Raw genomic sequence first — 20,577 nt, 5'->3', positions numbered from 1 at the left:
GATACTTTTGAATATTAACAGATGGTTAGTGTTCCTTCCCAGTATTGAATCAGATCAACAGGGTTTTGATTCCTCTCCACTCCAAGACTCAGCAAAGCAGACCTCAAAACTAAGCTTTCCCCATCCTTTTAAACCAAAAGCCAGTATCTTGAATCAAATTATGGACAGAATCTCTTTTCAAATGTAACCTTAATATCAAAGGAAAGAGATGATAGCGTGCTTTGGTCTTCCTGATACAATTCGTATCTCAGGAGTGATTTTTGCAAAGAAATATATGAAAGTCTCATTCTTCCAGAGAAGGGCTTGAGGAGAATTGAAGATTGTGCAGTTCAGGGGAGACTTGCCGTATAATATCTGAAATCACTAGACATTTGGGAGCAGAAATGTCTTTTTCCTTTGAGTATTGCATCCTAACTGCCATCCAGAGATGATTTATATGTGCTCATCCTTATTACAGACTACACATAATAAAGGCATGATAGAAATCATATCTGCATAGATTCAGGCAGCTCTGGGAGAGAGGCTGCCAGTTTTGTTTGACAAGATACTCAATCAAGCAAAAAGGTTTAAAATATTCCAGGAGGATCTCACAGCCTGCTCAAGACTGTATATTTTTAACCCGGATAACAGAAATCCTAATTGAGCACAGCATTAGTACTCATTTTTCTTAACGCCTTCTTGTAATAAGAAGTACCTACAGAAAATTACAAGCATGCTTAGCCTTAGTGCACGAGAGTTATGAAGGAGAGAGCATACCATTTTGGTTGTTCTCATAAACTGAAGCCACTTGTTTGAGCATTTCCTAGTGCAAAGTGAGAGTTTCTCTGCATACATACTCATAAAAGAACCTGCCTACAGCTGGGCTTGCCCTGTATCTTGATTCATTTCATGAAAGATTTCCTTCAGGACTTCTTTCTTCTTCAAGATTTGTTAATAAATACATTTATTTTGTATTTTACATAGAACAACCAGAAGTCTACAGCAGGATTTGAAAGTTACCCAGAGGTTTACAGACATGTGTCCATCATAATAATGTATTTCTGAGAATAGGGTATCCGCATAAACACAGGCAGGAGTTGAGAGGGAGGAAGAGGGCACGGCAAGAGTGCATTTCAGTCCTTTCTGAAGGAAATGGCAGTAGAGCATTCTGAGTTACTGAAAAATCTCATAAATGGGCTGGAAGCCCTGAGCAACTGCAGTGTCTCTGTAACAGGCTCTTGATTTGGAGAAAAGGGACTAAATTCTTATTCAAGAGATGACAGAAAACCCAGCCCAACTCATCACATGCATTAGTCCGGGCTGTTCTTTAGTGGATGGGCAATTCACATAAGGTAGGGAAAGGGATCTGATTAGGAGAAAAGGGCTCACTTTTAATCTTTTAAAGTCTTAATTTATATTGTAGTCACAATTTATATCAGTACCTCAAACAGAGTTTCATTTAAAATCTTTAAAGGCCCTCTCAATTTTATTTATTTTTTTCTCTCCTTCTGGTAGTCCCCCATCCTAGGCTCCTGATGTAGAGAAACTTTATCAGATCGTGTTCATGGACGTGAGTCTTTCTAGAGGGAGGTCTAAGGCTCGGCTTCAGATGAGCTGTACCTGTACTCCAAATGCCATGATACCCCAAGCAGGACCATGTAGTAATATAGCGCCATCACACCATTGTACTGGAGCAGCATCTCACTGTGAGCATCTACGTTGGGCCAGGATTTCTTGGTTTTGCCTTGCTCTAAAAGGACACTGGGTACAACCTTACACAGATGAGAAACCAGCTTAAACATGGGATCATTAGGCCGATGTTTTGAAGCAAATCTTTGCTGACAGATATATCATACATCAGCCTTCCTTAGTTCTACATGGCTGTATCCTGGGACAGCTCATTTTGAATTGAGTGTGTTCCAGATAGTCATATCACTTCTCGGCTGACACATCTTTGCCATCTTCCTTCTGTAGTCCTGTCATCCAGATAAGCACTTTCTGATTTGCCAGTCCATCTCTGAGTCCTGCTTGTCCATTTTTTTTTAACAGCAGAGAAGGACAAGTAGAGGACTGAATGGGCACATCCTACCAAACAGCTGCTATGTGCACTTACGCTGCTACCCTCATGGTCACTGTGGACGGTGAGATAGAAGTACATGAGTTCTGTTAACTAAGCATCAATTTAACCCAATATGTCAGTGAAATTGTGAGACCAGTCCAGCTTGGTGTCAGTGGCCTCCATACAGCTGCACTCCTGGTAGAGGTTCTAGTAGATCTTTGCTGTGAGATCCATACAGTCTCTGCAGATCAGCTGCCTGTACGTGGCTCAGTTGATACCCTTCACCTAAGCTCAGGCAAAGTTACTTCCAGTGTTGGGGGCTGTAATGTCTTCGTTACAGTTATGGGGGTGTAGATTAGTGGTGAAGTTGTCCAGCGTGGTGATGATAGGGGAAAGAAGAGCTGCCCTCTTTGCTCACTCTTTTAAGAGCAAAGATACCTGTTTCTCTGTTAGTATTACTGCTAGTATTCCTGTTATTAACTCTGTTACCAGCAGACAAAGTAGGTCCTCAGACAGGATTCTTCTCTACCATTGGCCATGGGGGTCAATTCCTGGTATTCAGGAATACGATAGCCTGGGAAACGGATATCTTCATTAGAATCTAGAACTAATGTTTCATACATTAATCCCTTCATGCCTCTGATATCATCACATATCATATCCACAGTGATTTGGCCTGCCACTGTCTTACCCTTTTATGGCTTGAAGGTCTTCATTTCTGGCCTGCTCTGTGGGTATCAATTCAGCTAATACATTTTCAAATTTGTGGAGAAAGCACTGGCATACTGGACAGCAAGAACAAGACACGATGCATTCTTGACCCCAAAGAACCAGGTAGTCACAGTGAGCAATGGGAGAGCGGGAGGGAAGAGAGCTGCAGCAGGAGCGGAGGGGGAAGATTGCAGAGGGGAGGGCAGGGGAGTAAACTCATTGACTAGTTAATTTGTACTATAGTTGTTGTCCGTTGATAGTGCTATCAAGTCAGAATTGTCACAGAGTTAAACCTACCAAAGTTTTTCAAAGATAATAAATCTCACAGGAGGAGACTGTCCATCCACCTCCCATGGAGCAACTGATGGATTTGAACCACATAACTTTCAGTTTGCAGTGCACCTCCTTGACCACTAAGCCAACTGTCAAATAAGACTTCTAAGATTGGAGATCTTTGTAGAAACAGACTACTACCTCTTTATTTTGGAGCACAATTGGTAAGTTCAAACCACCAACTTTTCTGTTAGCATCTGGGTGTTTAACCACTGTGACACCAGAGCTCTACTAATAAAGGATCAGAAATTCACCAACCAATATAAATCTCATTTTTGTCCAATTTTTTTAAAAATAAAGATTAATGCAAAAGAAGTCCATGATGTACGAAGTATTTTACAGAAAACAGCTCTGCACTTGTATATCCCAGCCACACTCTCTCATCCTAACATTAGGCCTGGTTCCCGAAAGAATTTATTTACAGAAACAGGCAAATGACCTGCAGGAAGTGGTTTGTGTATTTTCTTATTTTAGTGTTGATTAAAATATTCTTTATCTTGATGCCTTTATTTTTCAATGCTAACTTAAATTTTCCATCAAAAGGGTATGCCTCACATGCTTGACCTTCTCACTAAGGGTCTTTCTCTTTTTCATTTTTATTTCTGACTCCTTATGGAGCATGATCCTTTCTGATTATGTCTCTAAAGTACATGCTTTGGACACCCTCGCCAGCCTTACCTCTAAGGAGTACTCTGGTTGCATTTCTTCAAAGAGAATTTTGCTCACTTTTAAGGTAATTCACTGTATATCCAATATTTTTCCGCAGCACTGCAGTCCAGAGACATCACTTTTCCTTCAGTCTTTCTTAGTCATTGTCCAACTTCCACATAAATATGAAGAAATAGGAAATACCATGGCTTGGGTCAGGTGCACTTTGGTCTTTAAAGTGGCAACCTTTAGTACTTTAAAGAGGTCTTTGGCAGCAAAATTTCCCAACACAATATATTATTTACTTTTTTGACGAGTGCTCCACGGGAATTGATTGTGAAACCAAGTCAAATGAAATGCTGACAACTTCAAAGCTTTCTCTGCTTTTCCATAGTGTTGTTTATTGGCTCATGTATGAGGATTTTTGTTTTTGTCTAAGCAAACAGAATTTAAGGTGTAATCCGTACTGGAGGGTATAGACTTCAAGCTTCATCCGTAAGTGATTCAAGTCCTCTTAAGCTTCCACAACAAGCAAAGGTCATATCATCTATATATGATAGGTTGTTAATGAGTCTTCCTTCCATTCTGACGCCAATTTCATCTTGCATTATTTTTGCTCAGTATCCAAATTGAATAAGTATGGGATGAAATGATACAACCATGATGGATATCTTTCCTGACTTTAAACTATGCAATATTGCCTTGTTCCATCTAAAAGACTACTTTTTGGTCTATGTACATACAGGTTCTGGATGAGCACAATTAATTGTTTTGAAATTCCCATTCTTAACAATATTATCCACTAGGACACTCAAACCTCCAGCCAAATTTATTGATTAAAATACCTCCCTTCATCCATGGCTCTCAATGGTACCAACTATCTTTGCTTTACACTGAAGTGGGAAGATAAGAGAAGATGGGGGAAGAGGGATCTCCTCAGCTCCTAAAAGAGAATCTTTTTTCTAGCAGTTATAAGAGCTGACAGGTTGATAAAGCGTTTAAAGGTATAATGTTCAAACAGAGGGAAAAAATTAAAATGTAATAATAAAGTTAAATGTAACTGTTTTAAAGTATAATTCTTCTGAGAGAAGAGTTTTATGTTGGACCAGCATTTGAAGTAGCAGTCGTCATTATTAACGGGAACCTCTGAGAGAGAAGATTTAAATCACCAAAGTAATAAAAGCTGAACAAGGACTAGCACCTTGAAAGGCACTTGGAGAGAAGATTGCATACAAATGCAATTAAAACGATGCTTATAAAATACTAAGATGTTAATTGGGTTCAGTCCCAGAAGCCCCAGCAGTACAGTATGTCAGAAGTTAGCTGGTTTGAAGTTTAAAAAGAGTAGTTTAATTTGTACACCTTGTCCTAATTACAGAGCTTTCTGCAGCCCACGTATCTGTATGGTTTATTGTAGCTTGGAGCTTTGTAAAACAAACACACACACCAGTTAATTGGGTTATTGCGATGGAAAATTGGGCTACGGAACAGCAACCTCTCTTGCTGGTGTGCCTTTACGGCTTGTAATGAACGCTCCAGCCATGTCAGGGGAGGCTGATTTGTAAGGTGTGTCGTTTACAGCTTGGTGATTCTGTTGGTCTGAGAAATAGGAGGTGATGCGTGAAAACAAAGACTCACACCAGATAATGTTCCTTCACAAGCGCGCTCCGCCCCAGCTGGCTTGTGGAGAACTTTTAGCACTGCCACTCCCCCCACCTCAGACCCTGCCCTTTCGAATATTCCAGCCTGTCTGAAAACCACATTCGCACATTAATGCCCTAAGCTCTGGCAGCAGAGGGAAGGAATGATAGCTCCTCCAGTAGCCCTGTTCTTCAAGCACCTGCAGTCAACGTTGCAAGGTGGTGGTTTTTCTCCTAACCAGCAAATAAAGGCGTAATGCTATCAAAATAGGACCATTAAATTGGATTAAGAGTGAGTGTGACTGAACCATTTTCCAGGAGTTCTATTGGAATGTGCTTCCCACGTTTGACGTTTTGGCCGTTTCATGTCTGACATCAGCAGTCTTGCTCTTGGGCGAAGGTCTTCACTCTGTGACATACAGCGAGCTTTGGTCTCAGTCCTTCTGTCCCCTTCTACCTCTACCTGCTAATTGTGAATCCTAAAGAAGGTGAACTGAAAGTGCAGGGGGTTTTCTTCCTATTCCAGCTAAATTACTCACCTCTAGGAGGGTCAGAAGTGGGGAATAGGGTGGCAATCTAGGAAGAGAGACCACAAGGTTTCAAGGCCACATTCCAACTCATTGAAAACGCTCTTCAGTCATTGTTGCTATTAGCTGCCTGCTGGCTAATGGTGACCACAGGAATACCTAATCTCCGATTATCTCTGTGCTCAATTGTCGATCAGATACTTGCCATTCATCTGGTTTTTGTCACTTGATTTTTATTTTCAGAGGTAGATCACCTAAACCTTCTAGTTGAAGCCTCTTCAGCATCATGGGAGCCTCCATAATGAGTTTTACTAGAGATTCATTGACTTGGAATAAAACTTGGGATTCTTCCATAAGTGACAATTCTACTGCTGAACCATCACTAGACATTGTGGTGGTGTTGTTGTTATGAGCCATCAAGTTTGAACCAACTCCTAGCTGACTCTCCAATGGATTTTCAGAGGCTGTAAATTGCATGGGAGAAGATTGTCCATCTTTCTTGTGTGGAGTAGTTGTTAGATTCAAACCATGTGACTTTGGGTTAGAAGCACAAATCCTCCGCCAGAGCTCCCTAACTAGTCGTTAATCATTCGTGGAAAAGATCATTCACTGGCCACAGCCCAGAGCAACTCTCCACATGATGCTTGTGGTCCAGAGCTGCGCCAAGGGTGTAGCGCAAGCCTACCTCGGACAGTTCAGCGTAGCTCTAACTTCTCTTTCTCTTGACTATGGAGGGCTTAGCTTCTTAGCAGAAAAAGGATAGTAAACTTATAAATGAAAACAGCCTGAGGAGTTAAAATCTCAAAAGTTTCCCTAACTGAGAGTATTTTAACTTGGAAAGAGAGTTAGAAAATGGGTTGGCCTTGTTTTAACAGAGATGGAAGAAGGGGGGCTTTGGGGCCTCACACAAGACCCCATTCATAATGATGAGTAGATGAACACTTCTGGATATCAGGGATAAATTTCCCATGTACAGGATGCTATAAAGAACGTTGACAGACAAAGTCTCTCTTGTTAATGATCTGACTGCTGGGAGAAGCAGAGACCATACCTGACATCTGATATAGAACCATTCTAGAAGGTGAGTGGAGTGGGGAAAGACATTCCTTAGAATCTTTAGGTAGTGTTAGAATATCTTTTATTTAAAAAAAAAAAAAAAAAAAGATCTTTCTAGACCTGGAAATTGGGTAACTCTAAAATCCTAAAAAGAAATGTCCTATGCCTCACTCTGAGTTGAAAAATGCCCACACATAACGTTAGTTACTTAAAGAGCCCAGTGATGCAATAGTCAAATAGTTGGCATTTGATAGATGATTGAACTCACCCGAAGGCTCCTGGGAGAAAGACTTAGATGTCTGCTTTTGTGAAGATTATAGCCAAGAAAACCACAAAAGGCAGTTTTACTCTGTCACACAGCGATGGTATGAGCTGGAATCCACTTGATGGTAACTAATAACAACTGCCATTTAGTATCATAGAGACGTGGAGCAGGAGGCTTTGGCTAAGCCCACAACATTCCTTATCCTTCGTCTGCCTCATTGTCTTCATCTGTAAACCAGATTATATTACCTCCCTGAAGAGGAGGAGGGGAGTGTGTTTCTGAAGACTCAGTGACACAATGCATGTATTTAGGACCTTACCTAGGAAATGCTATTGTTAGATACCATCCAGTTGATTCTGAGTCATGGCATGATGTAAACTAAGTAAATGTTACCTATTATAGTTACTGTTATTACTTTTATCTTTAATTTATGGATGAAGAATTGAGACTCGAGAAGTTGAGTAAAATCCTTAAATTCACATGCACAGAGATAGAGGCATGGATAAATCGAAACTTAGACCCTAAGTTTTCTGACCCCAAAGCCCAAATCTTAATCATTACTGAAGTCAACCAAAGAGTCGTTTCCTCATAACCAGGCCTTTCCACACCAGAAGAAGGAAGGAAGAACATTGTGAGCGCAGAGGACCTTCAAACAGGGCACATCTGAGGGGAGAAAAAAATAGTTCAGAGCGGAGAATTCAGGATCTAGCAGAAAAACCACTCATTTCATGATTTCACCCAGGTGAGTTCCCACTCTGGGATTGAGACTTAAAGACGATGGAAAGAAGGCGCCCACACAGGGCAGAGCTGATGTGATTGCTGCTGAAAATCGACTTTGGAGTTGTGTTCAGAAGCGAGAAAGTGTCTGCAAACCAGCCTCTCTGGCTCTGACCACCCCTCGGCAGGCAGGTTATTATTATTATTATTATTTATTATTTGTTGATGGATATTCAAAGCCATCAGTCAGGTCTTCTTCCCCAGGGCCAGGAAGCTGAGGAGCAGCGGCCCTGAAAATCTCACACTTTCTTCCCCGAGCGACTCGGGAGCGGAGAGTTATTAAAGTACACTTTGCTATTGCAATCAGCTCTGTGGGGTGCCTGACCCTACATCTGACTTCAGGCTTCTGCTGTCCCTGCAGTACAGGCAACAGAAAGTGGTACAAATTGCAGAGATGGACTCTAGGGAAGAATAAGAAGGAGCCAGCAGGAAGGAGGAGGAAGGGGCTGGAATAGCTGAAAGGGTGAGTGATTTTTGTGCCCGTGTTTCATGCCCTTTCTGTCGTATTCTTTCATTATCCCATGACCACTGGACTTGGGGAGACAAGAAGATGAAGATACTGCCCAAGGAGCAAAGGATAAAGCTGTCAATGGCAACAAACGTCCATGTTATAAGTAGTCACTACGCACACATGCCACAAGGGTGAACATCAACCATCCCCTCTCTGGGGGCTTGCAAACATTTTGACTATGACCTATAGTTAGGAATACATTTTACACCCCACTGTTCCTCTTCTCCACACATACATTTATGCCTGAAACAAGTGTCATTGAGACAATATTCACTTTGGCCACAAGAATTATCTTGTATACCTTCTAGAATCATAATTCTGTAATTGTAATCCAGGGTTTGGGGGGACGGCTTAATCATAGGGTTGCACAATTTGATGGGTGGGTAAAAGAAAAGGGAAAGAACTGGTGTGAAAAAAACCAAACCAAAACAAACAAACAATGTATTCAAACTTTGTAAGTAAATCAGTATAAAATAAAAAAATAATGGGAATCCCTAAATGAGCTTCTCTGCTTCCCCTATTTGAAAAGCTTCTGGAGCAAGCGCAGATCTACTCTGACACTAATGGGCTCATCATGAGTAGGAACTGAAGCTATGGAATATTTTTTAAACCACCTTAGGTCCTGGGAATGAGAGTTTGAGAGTTAAGTCAAGGAATCCACAGTTTCAATAAGCACCCGGAACACTTTCTTGCACACTACAGTGCGGGGTGATTCTCTTGTACACCCAACTATGCTTTGGGCTCCCTGTGACCTTAGTCTGCCTTCTGAAAGAATGATTTAATTCATCCAGGAAATTTTGACATCTGAAGGTAGCCAGCTCCTTAAATTCCTGATCGAGGTCCAAAACAGAATTTACTATTAAATAACTTCTTAATGGATATTAGGGAGCGCTGGTGGCCTAGTGGCAAGAAGCTGCACTGCAATCCCAAAGGCACATGGTTCGAGACCACCAGTTGCTCCACAGGAGAAGAATGGGCAATCTCCTCCCAAGTGATTACTGTCTCTGGAAACGTGCCGGAAGGGTCAGCTATGGGTCTATTCCGTCTTGACAGTACACAACAACAATATATATTAATAAAAAGAAAGATGTTTAGTTTGGTTTTAAAGTGGTAAAGAAACTGATAGGGAAAAATACTGGATTCAGAGACAAAATAAGAAATCATTGTCATCTAGATGTCAAAACTGAGGTAGTCAGGATAGAGAGAAGATGAATTCCAGCATACGGAAATTAATGATTAAACTGTTAAGGAGACCGAAAGAAAGAAGGACAATGGAATGGCACATAGGGTTTTTACATGGCTTAGTGAGTAGAAACAGAAAACAAAGTGAGTAGGTTTTGGTGGAACAGCAGTGAATTCAAATGTACAAGTATTACGCTTGTGGAGTCTGTAAAACCCTACAGGGGAAGCTACCCAGCAGGTAGCTGTGTAATGCATCTGGAGCTTAGGCTAGATACAGGCTAGAGGAAGTTCTTTACAAATATGTAGTGTTTTAAGAGGAAGCTCTTGATGCTTATTGGTAAGGACTTGCATTGCCAATGCAAAGGTGCACAGTTCCAATCCACTAGCGATGGGTCGAGTCCAACTTGATGGTACACAGCAACAACAACAACAGCAACAGTGTTTGAAGAGATTTGAAAGTAAATGCCTATAATATAGTTAGGACATTTTGATGCAAATAACAGGAAAATTATTAACTTTTAAAAAAGAATTTCTATTGTATGTATCATCTGGTCAAAACGGACCTGTAGCTGACCCTCCAGTGGGTTTTCAGAAGCAGTAAATTACACAGGAGGAAGTTTCCCATATTTCTCCCTTGGAGCAGTTGGTGGATTTGAACCGCATGCCTTTGGGTTGGCAGAGCAGTAGTATTTAACATATGTTAAATCTGGTTTTAGACATAGCTGGGAAAGGGTGTCCAAGAAGCCAGGAGTGAGTCTCTCTCCACTGACCTATCTCTGCATCCAGATCCTCAAGATGGAAAGATGGCCATCAGTCTCTCTAGGCTGGCATCCTACAAATTTAATAACCTCTGTGAAAAAGACTATCTCTGTCCAGAAAGATGCAGCTTAAGGTTTTTGGCTGATTCCCAGACACTTTCTGGCTCCTTCTCATTCTGTTCTCTGCTCAAAATGTCAGTTTTTCAGAAAAGTCTTCCCTAACCAGACTGGCTACCTTCCTCGTTCTTTTCCATTATCACTGTCTGATAGTAACACAGTGTTTAATTAATTTGTTTATTATTTATCTCCAATTCAATCCTAGTTTTGGAATAGAAGATAAGCACAAAACCCAGAAATATTTTTGGTCATGTTCTTCTTGATTTCTGGTGACAGTATTCAATAAATAGGTAGCAAATTAATAGGTACTACTAGCCTTTGTGGGTATGGTTGCATCGGTGAACTGTTACAATGAACAAACTTCATTTTCTGAAAGCTGGCAGTTTAACATTTACAACACACCAGGAGCCTACCCTGAAAATAGTGGAGGTTTTTTAGATCCTCTAAATCGAGAAAAATATACTTTTACTAAAGAAACATAGAACGGATGATCAAATTCATGGTTGTCAAGTTGGAACAACTCATAGCTGAGATGCCAGGAGGTTTTCAGAATCTGTATATCACACAGGAGGAGATTGCCTATCTTTCTTCCTTAGAGCAGCTGTTGGATTTGAACTGCCTGGCTTTGAATTGGCACTGCAACTCTCTAGCTAATAGTCCACAAGAGCAGATGCCCAGCTTAGTAAAACTGGCCAGAAAAAGCTCATGACCCAAGAAACATTTAAGACAGACAACTTTGTGGGATACCAACAATTGTAGAAAAAAATGAAAGATAAATCATATGCAAAGCATATATTGAGAAGGAGTAACCAGAGAAACAAAATTAAAGAACGTCATAGTGGTATTGTAAAAGTCAAGACCAAATTGAACTCCAGGAATAAGGAATCATCACTGTGTCTTCCTTCTGCTGTAGATATCAAGATAGCAGAAGGAACTTCAATTGACGAGAGAGAAACCCTGATAGTCATTGATCCACATTTATCTATCAGTCATAATTCATGTATTAAAGACTACTGTTCATGTGGCTCCTCTCTCTTTCCCCCATCTCTTTGGATTCTTTGTACCTAATAGATTTAAAGCAAGGCTCTATCCTTCATGCAGCTCATCAAGTAGCATTGGCACAATAGATACTACCTCCCCTTGGGTGATTAATTATCACCTTCAAAACTTCAACTTGGGAATTAATGAGGAAAGTAATTAGTCAAGACATGGAAGGACTTCAAGAAGCATCAAGTTTACAGTTCAGGCTGAAGACCATTGATTTTGTATTTGGGTCATTTGGGTTTGGCAGAATTACTCAGTTGAGTAATTCTGAAAGAATGACTAAATTAAAGAATTATTTTCTGAAAGAAAATAGTTACTTGAGATGCAGGTTCTGTTTACCAATTGCTTCCTATTTGCATGTTCTTTTTCATATATTAGACTGATAGACTCTGATCAGGAGTCAAAAACGTCACTGATCTAGGCAACAAGACCATGGTGGTCACAGACTATCACTATTCTCTGTGATTCTACTTCAGTTACCGAACTGCCTTTTCTTGCTCTTGAAAAAAAAGGCAGGGGGGGGGGGGACTGTTAGATTGAATTGTTTTAAATGTATTTTCCAGCTCTATATTTCTGCTTCTTTGTTTTAAGATATCCCTGTGTTCCCCAGTGTGTCTAGCATTATGTGAAATGCCCCAGAAGGAGTTGAGGATTGAAGGGTAAAGGAGTAAAATATTACTGGGTGACTATATAAACATCAGAATGGAGGGATGGGGAAAAACATACAGTAAACTACAACCAAGTCAATTAACACCAGCCCATACCATGACTTTGTAATCCATGGATTCACAATAAAGGTAAACTGTCTTGATCCTCTCTGTAAATGGTTTGTTACTGTAAATCTACCAAAGCCCTCATATATTATAGTCTCATTTATATCATGGCCCTACCCACTGCAGTGTTGTAACAAAGCAACAAAATGCTCCTTCCTTGACTTCAGCATTTCACTTGCCACAATTCTCACCGGAATGGGCCACCTCCCTGCAGTAACTTGCATTGACTAAACTGAAGACATGATTTATATTAATTAGGATTCTTTGGTAGAGAACAACAGAAATTTACTTAAGAGGTTTTAAAAAAGCAATTATTGGAAATCTTCTGTGCAATTTGCAGAATACAAGGAAAAGCTAGTTCACCAAGCACAGGAAGGACAAGAATCAGTCACTCCAGAGATATCAGTCACCCAGTTTTTATTCAAGAGGGCTGTTATCAGATGGCTCTGATTCAACTTCTTTCTGTCTCTACATGTCTCTGCTTCAGATCTAAAGCCTAGAAGAAAAAATACTAGCTGGCCTTTTTTTTGGTCATATAATCACCCTTTGTATAAGAAAGTAGTGGTTATTCCCAGAAGAATTTTGTGTCTATGGAATGTATATGCATGTATGTATGTGATGTGTCTGTGAATCTGTATGTGTGTACATTTATGGGGTATGTGTGCGTGTGCTAGCATATGTATTTTGTATGTGGCTTATATGTGTACGAATCTGTATGTGTGCATCTGTACTGAAATTTCTGTTGATACATGACCTTGTGTATGTTACTTTTGCTCTGATGGCTTAGTTATCTAAGGAGTTGCACTGACAACCCATAGGAACGAAGTTCAAATCCACCAGCTACCCCACAGGAGAGAGATAGACAATCTCCTCCCCTGTGATTTGCCACTGAAAACACGCTAGAGGATCAACTATGTGTTGGTCCGAACTTGATTATACACAGCAATAACAACAATGTGGTGGCTTTCAACTGTATATGTGTGTGTATAAGTACGTGTATTTGTCGACATGTGTAAGAGAAGAGTATACTAGGTAGATGAAGTCTATAGTGCCTGATAACTTCCTGACAAAGTTTCTGAGATCATGATTTTGAATTTGAATAATATTCCTTAACAGCTACAGAGTCCATCATCTCTGAGCTGCAATTACTCTCCTCAAAAAATGGGAAAAGTAACATCTATCTTTCAGGGTTATTCTGATACTTTATTACATGTATTCAATAAGCAGCGTAACTGGTATAATAGCTTAAATAAAAATAAGTTCATATTCTTAACTATTTCTTATTTCTGAGGTTGACAATGACATTAGTAAACAGGTCAAAATCAATCAAAAAAGAAAGGAAGTCTCATTCAATTTCTTTCCTTATGCCTCCCAAGAGCATCCACATTAGAAAAGTCACTCCCATGTTGGTCCTTAAGCAGCTACACCATCACTCTAAACTCAAGAACTCTGCTAATGTTCTTTTTCCCTCCTGAAATGCCTTCTTAATTTCACACTCAAATCCTCTTCCTTTCTCAAAGTGAGACTTAAACCCACCACCTTCATAAGGCCTTTCCTGATGATTCTGGGACCTCTTCTCCTCAATCTTTTTCTCCTCTCAGTGACAACAACCCATAGAGAAATGCTGACTAAATCTGATGGTTTTGACTACCTTGGGTTCTGTGTTATAAGAGGACTCTGAGATCACATTCAGAGTCAGCAAAATTACATGCCATAAAGATTTAGAGATATCTGGCAGAAGGGGAAGTGGTACAAATGATGAAAACATGGCTGAGGGCACCATCATGTCAGTCTTTGATCCTACACTGTGTTCTTCTACTGTCAATTAAATACTTCAAATGTGCTCAATCTCTTAGGCTAAGGATTAGTCTCATACTTTGTATTTATGTCCCTGCTTTAACCAGTGTGGTCTTGAGCACGAAGCAAGGGATTAATCAAGGCTGGTGGCAGGATTGAATTCTTTCTTGACTGGGAGCCAGAAAACATGAGGTCATGTACACAGACTCGGGAGCACCTAGGGTGATGAGCAAATGCAAGCCCACAACCTCCACAGCAGGAAAGCTGATGACAATGCTCTTGGACTCAAGACAAAACAGGGTTAGACTCCAGTCGCCTTTTAACAGTGTAGCCGAATGCTTGGGTCATGTGACGCTGCAATTCTCTGATTCCTTGTCCAAAAAGAAAATACAAAACTTAGTATGACAATATTCAAATTTGTAGGGTTATGGAGGAGGTAGAAAAAGTCATTGATTAAAAAGGTCTTGGACCAATTCTGAACTAAGATGAAGTTGAATTTTAAGTCATAGATTAAAAGGGGCTTTAAAGAATTCTAGACTAAAATGAAGTTGCATTTTAAGATATTACCGTTGAATTGGAGGAAAGTTCAAACAGTACTAATGAGATCATCATGCAAAGGTCCAGCTTCCCAGGAAAGCCGTCTACGTTAGCTCTCAGTGGCATTTATGAGGAGTCCTCCCATCTCATCCCACTTGATCTCTAGCATGCCTCCCCAGGACATACTCCGTGCTCTGGCCATCTTCTTTGCAGATAATTCAGAGCTCTTCCACCTAGCACGTGGTTTCTTGTTACAAAGGAGTCAGGACTGAAGTGTTCAGCTACACTTTCTATGGAGAAAAGCCTGTACTTCTCCAACAGGAATGAAGTATATTTGCATGTGTGGAACGTGGGCCAGGATCAACAGAGACCCTGGATTAGCCTTGCTTATGTAATTTTCTGGGGAAATCCAGGACATTAACATCACTAACCACCCAGCAACAGTTAATAAGGCCTCCTGTTAGAACCAAGGTTCCATTTAAGACAAACAGTACATTCCAAGCCACAGGTGGAGCATTTCTTTAAATTAATAATAATAATAGTAATAAACAATTCTAATATTGAGTGCTTAGTATGTGCTAAGGAATCCTGGTAGCCCAATGAATTAAGGGTTGGGCTCCTGACCAAAAGTTCAGTGGTTGAAATCCAACAGCCTCTCTGTAACAGAAAGATGAGACCATCTACTCCTGTAAAGAGTTACAGCCTTCGAATCCCTGTGGGGCAGTTCTACTCTGTCCTATAGCATTTCTGTGAGTTTCAATTTACTTAATAGCACCGAGTTTTGTTTTTTAATAGTATATGCTAGTTACTGTGCTAAGAAGATTATAATAGACTAGCTATATCCTGGCTATACTTTATACTCATAATCACCTGAACCCCAAGAAATGGCATAAACTATTGCTTTTCCTAAGAGCTATATAAAACATTATCATTATCTGAAACAGTGCAGTTCAGTAATTATAATATATGACTGACCCCTGGGTTGTATTACTGACCCTACTAGGCAGTATAATCACCACAAGTCCACCAGGAAGAACTGCCCAGGAGCAAATTCACCCATTCTTGTCCTAGCTTCCTCAGACATCTCCTTGTGGAGCATCCAGGAGTCCCAGAAGGAACTGCTGGTGTAAATCATTACCTGGCACTCAGTGAGAATATAGTTGTTATAACAATTGCCGCATTGCGTCATGTTGGAACCATTTGGAAATGTAGGTCTAATTAGCTCTAAGCTGTAGAAGACATGAGTAAGGTAGTTTCATTTTGGCATAATGCATGGTGCCTGGTGTAAAATCTGAATTTATTACTCTTTTTTCTTTTTAATCTTTCTGCATGGCTCAACCAGTAGTATCAAAACTACTGTATGTTATAGACTTTAAAAAAATGATTCCCCACAGGCATTTTAAGGTATAGGCTCTATTATGGGAAGATATATACTTGACAGCATTCTGTTTGTTACTCAGTTCCGCTACATTGTTCATGAACCTAGTGAAAGATGTTCACAGTGGTAAGTAACTGTTATTCCAGGAAAGAAGGAATGCAGGTGGGGTGCAATTACCGGGCTAATGGGCAAACACTTGGCATATCCCACCAAGATCCTCAAGAACAAAAGATATTGTTTTAGTGTTACATATCCCCCTAGATTTTATTAAAAATTATTTTCCTGTTAAAAGTAGTCAGTGGATAAACTATGTTACATTTCTGAGCATTTTAAAAAAACAAAACCCAAGCAACATCATTCCTCTTACAGGAACCCCTGAGGACACTTGTTTATAGATGAAAAGAGAAGATATTGCTGTTATTCCTTCCCACATTTCTGTCTTTATTATGTTAGTGGTTGAAATAGGTTAACTCTTATCTTTACTGTAGAGAAGTTGGTCAAAAGATGTCATAAAAAAACTCCTTATATATCTAATATGGGTGGTACAAAAGGCTAACGTGTTTTAATCTAATCAGCCAATGTGGAGCTGATTTTGCATTTTAGCCACCTCATCTGTGTCAGAATAGAACTGCACTCTGTAGCGGTTTCAATGTTTGCCTACTAACCAAATGGTTGAAAGTTTAAGTCCACCTAAAGGTGGCTTGGAAGAAAGGCCTGACAAACTACTAAAAAATCAGCCTCTGAAACCCCTACAGAGTGCAGTTCTATTTTGACACAGATGAGGGGGCTGAGACTCAAAATCAGCTCCACATTGGCTGGTTAGATTTAATCTGACACTATCAAGAATCATCCCAGGCACTATCTCTTACCACATTTCTATACTTGCTCATTCTAACTCAGTGTCCCCAATTTCTTTCCTTCTTTCTGCATTCCCTCCTGATCCCCTAGGTAGGCCTCTCTGCTTGTCCCTAGTCTGCCTTTACTTTAGAGGTTGATCTTTACGTTCTTTTGCAGCCTTTGGGTCACTACAAACCATCCACTTGGAACCTAAATTTAGACCCTGGGCTCTCAGTGTCCTCATTGTTTGGACTGAGATTCGACCAATAAATTTGAAGCAAGAACAATTCAGACAACAAATAAAGTAAACTGAGGTGACTAGTTCCCCTCAATACATATACATGTCTTTTTTTTTTAATTTTAGGTGCCATTAAGTCAAGTACGACTATAGTGACCCTATGCATAACAGTCCTGGATTTTGTCCTATCCTGTGCCATCCTTACCATCTCTGATGCACTTGAGGCGTTTGCTGCAGTCACCATGCCAAACCATCTCATTGAGGGTTTTCCTTTCTTTTGCTGACCCTCCACCTTTCCAAGCTCGATATCCTTTTCCAAAGAACAAGCTCTCCTCACAACATGTTAAAAGTATGAGAGATGAAGCTTTGCCATTCTTGACTTCAAGGAGCACTTTGGCTGCACCTTTTCCAAGACAAACCTGACTGTTCCTTTCAGTCCACAGGATATCCAGTACTTTTCTCTAACACCAAAACTCAAAGTCTTCTTCCATCTTCCTTATTCATTTCTTAGCTCTCAGATTCGTAGCAAGTGATTGAAAAAAACATGACCTGAATCAGGAGTACCTTATTCTTCAAACCGATGTCATTGTTCTTCTTTATTTTGTAGAAGTTCTTGACAGCAATTCACTCTCCTCAATGACAGCCATGATTTGTTAGGATTCCCATAGTCAAACGGCTTTGTATGGTCAAGAAAACACAAGTAAACACCTCTCATATTTTTGCTTTCAGTCAAGTAGAAATCTGGCTTTAGGAATGATATCCTTTGTTCTTTGACCTCTTGTGAATCTAACTTGATTTTCTGGCTGCACCCTTGTCTTGAAGTGTTCCAGTGATTTTATTTTAACAATCTTCAGGAAAATTTTATGTATATGTGATATCAATGTTATCACTTGATCATTTCCATATGTTGTTGTGTCACCTTTTATAGAATAGGAACAAAAGTGATTCTCTTTCACTTAGTTGGCCAGGTCTTCCAAATTTCTATGCATAGGCTGGTAAGCACATCTAAGATTGCATATGTTTGTCAAAACATCTCCATTGCTATTCTGTTAATTGCTATTATTGTTGTCATGCACCATACTGTCAAAATCAAATTATAACTGACCTTTCAGCAGGTTTTCAGAGACTGTAAATAACACTGGAGGGGATTGCCCATCCACTTTGTGTGGAACAACTAGTAGATTGAAAATGTGTGCCTTTGGTATTGTAGTGCAGCTTCTTACCAATAGGCCACTACTTAATGACTTAACCTTTTTATTTATTTTATTTTATTTTATTATTTTATTTTGTTTTTATTTTATTATTTTCTTTTATTTCCTTTATTTTCCTTTCCTTTCCTTTCACTTCATTTTATTTTATTTTATTTTCTACTGGAGCTAGGAGGTCAGGACTTGCCATGTCAACTAAGAAGTAAGTAGTTCAAATCAACTAGTTACCTCAAGGCAAAAGATGGGTAATCTCCTCCTGTGTTATCTACAGTCTCTGAAAGTCCAATAGGAGTCAACTATGGGTCAGTCCCAAATGGATGGCACTGAATGAGGTGTGTGCATTTTTCTCTTTCTTGCCAATGCCTTCCTTCAGTGCAACTTGAACTTCTTCCTTTGTTACTGTTGGTTCTTGATCATATGCTACATTCTGAAATAATTCTGTGTTGACCAATACTTTTTGGTACAATGACTCCATGTGTTTCTTCCTTCCTCTTTGATGCTTCTTGCATCACTCAAGATTTTGTCCATTGAATACTTCACTATTTTAATTAAAGGCTTGAGTTTGTTCTTCAGTTCTTTCAGCTTGAGAAATGCTAAGTGTGCGTTTTTCTTTTGGTTTTCTAATTCCAGGTCTTTGCATATTTTGTTATAATGTTTTTCTTTTCTTCTAGGGCTCTTCTTTTAAATTCACTGTTTACCTCTCTTATAAAAGATAATAATTGTATTAATTTTATACATTTACCACTAAACATATGTCCTGATACAGAATAAAAATCTCTGAGTAGATTAAATGAAAGAATAAATAAACAACTTCATTTAGGTTTCTTTGTTCCATAGGAAATAAATCTTGGAAGCCGAGATACCAGAAATGATTTAAGTATGTTGTTGTTGTTGTTGTTGTTGTTAAGCATCATCGAGTCTACTAAGACTCATAGTGACTCTATGAACAATGGCTTTGAATGCTACCCTATTCTGTGCCATCCTCACCGACTCCAACACACTTGGGCCCATTGTCACAGTCATTGACAATACAATCCATCTTGTTGAGAATCTTTTCCTCTGCTCTCCACATTTCCAAATATGAGGTCATTTCCTAATGACCGGTCCTTTCTAAAGACATGGCTAAAGTATGTGTAACAAAATTTCCTCATTTCTTCTTTTAAGAACTACCTTGGTTGCACTCCCTCCAAAACATATTTGTTTGCTCTTTTGGCGGCTCATGAGCTATCCAGTACTTTTCTTCAACCCACAACTTAAAAATGATGATTCTTCTATCATCCTTTCAGATGCAACTTTCAGATGCACAGGAAGTAATCAAAAGACCATAGTTTAATAAAACACATTTTAGACATTGTTGCCTAATGAAAAAGTGGTGAGAATTTTGGTCTTCTTAATGTTGAAATGTAATCCATATTGACGCCTGTAGTCTTTGATCTTCTGCAGCAAGCATTTCAAGTTATCTTTTCCTATACTGTGCTCTAATTTTTATCGCAAAAGATTCTCAAATCTTTTCAGCTGCTTTATCTCAAGCTTAATGATTCATTATCTATTATAGAATCGAGGAAAACTTATTGGAACTCATTGTAACCAAGTCAGAACGTATTCATAGCTCACTTTCCAGTGGGTTTTCAGAGGTTTTAAATTGCACAGGAAGATATCTCCCATCTTTCTCGTGAGGAGCAATTGGTGGATTTGAGTTATCTGCCTTTGGGTTGGAAGTTCAAACCTCTTATATGCTAGGCAACTAGAGTTTTCTGTGTAGGAGAGTTTCTCTTCTTGATCTATATGACCTAGAATAGTCATAATTCCAGTTCTTATCCTTGGAGCCAGTTTTACAAACTGAAGGGGCAATTCTGACTTCTGACTTGATCCTTCCTGGACACTGCATTTTCTTCTTCCTTCATGACCTTGGAAAGCTATTGCAAGTGATTGGCTGGCGAGTGAAGACCACAGGATTCCCTGAGTTCCTAGGATCCAGAGTGGTACCATATTTGAGAGGAACACCTAAAAAATAAGGAAAGAAGGAAGACAAGTGCAAAGACTCTAGGGAGGGGCCACAGTGGAAGAATACGTTGTTATATAACCTATTTTATAATAACTATTCTGGCTCTTTCTATATAATGACTCAGTATATTCCTTCCATCTTCTTTTAATACTTCCTGGATCATTTAATATTCTGCCCAAACCATCCTTGATTACAGC

General features: G+C 39.6%; 1 pseudogene; it reads right to left on the bottom strand.

Annotated features, from left to right (window-relative positions):
* Nucleotides 1-1,530: 1,530 nt before the first annotated feature.
* Nucleotides 1,531-20,577, bottom strand: part of LOC102852902 — a 34,176-nt pseudogene continuing 15,129 nt past the window's right edge.

This window comes from Elephantulus edwardii, unplaced genomic scaffold, assembly GCF_000299155.1.
Source record: "Elephantulus edwardii isolate Elephantulus edwardi_28Jun2011 unplaced genomic scaffold, EleEdw1.0 scaffold00388, whole genome shotgun sequence".
NCBI lineage: Eukaryota > Metazoa > Chordata > Mammalia > Macroscelidea > Macroscelididae > Elephantulus > Elephantulus edwardii.
This window is presented reverse-complemented; position numbering and strand designations above follow the sequence as displayed.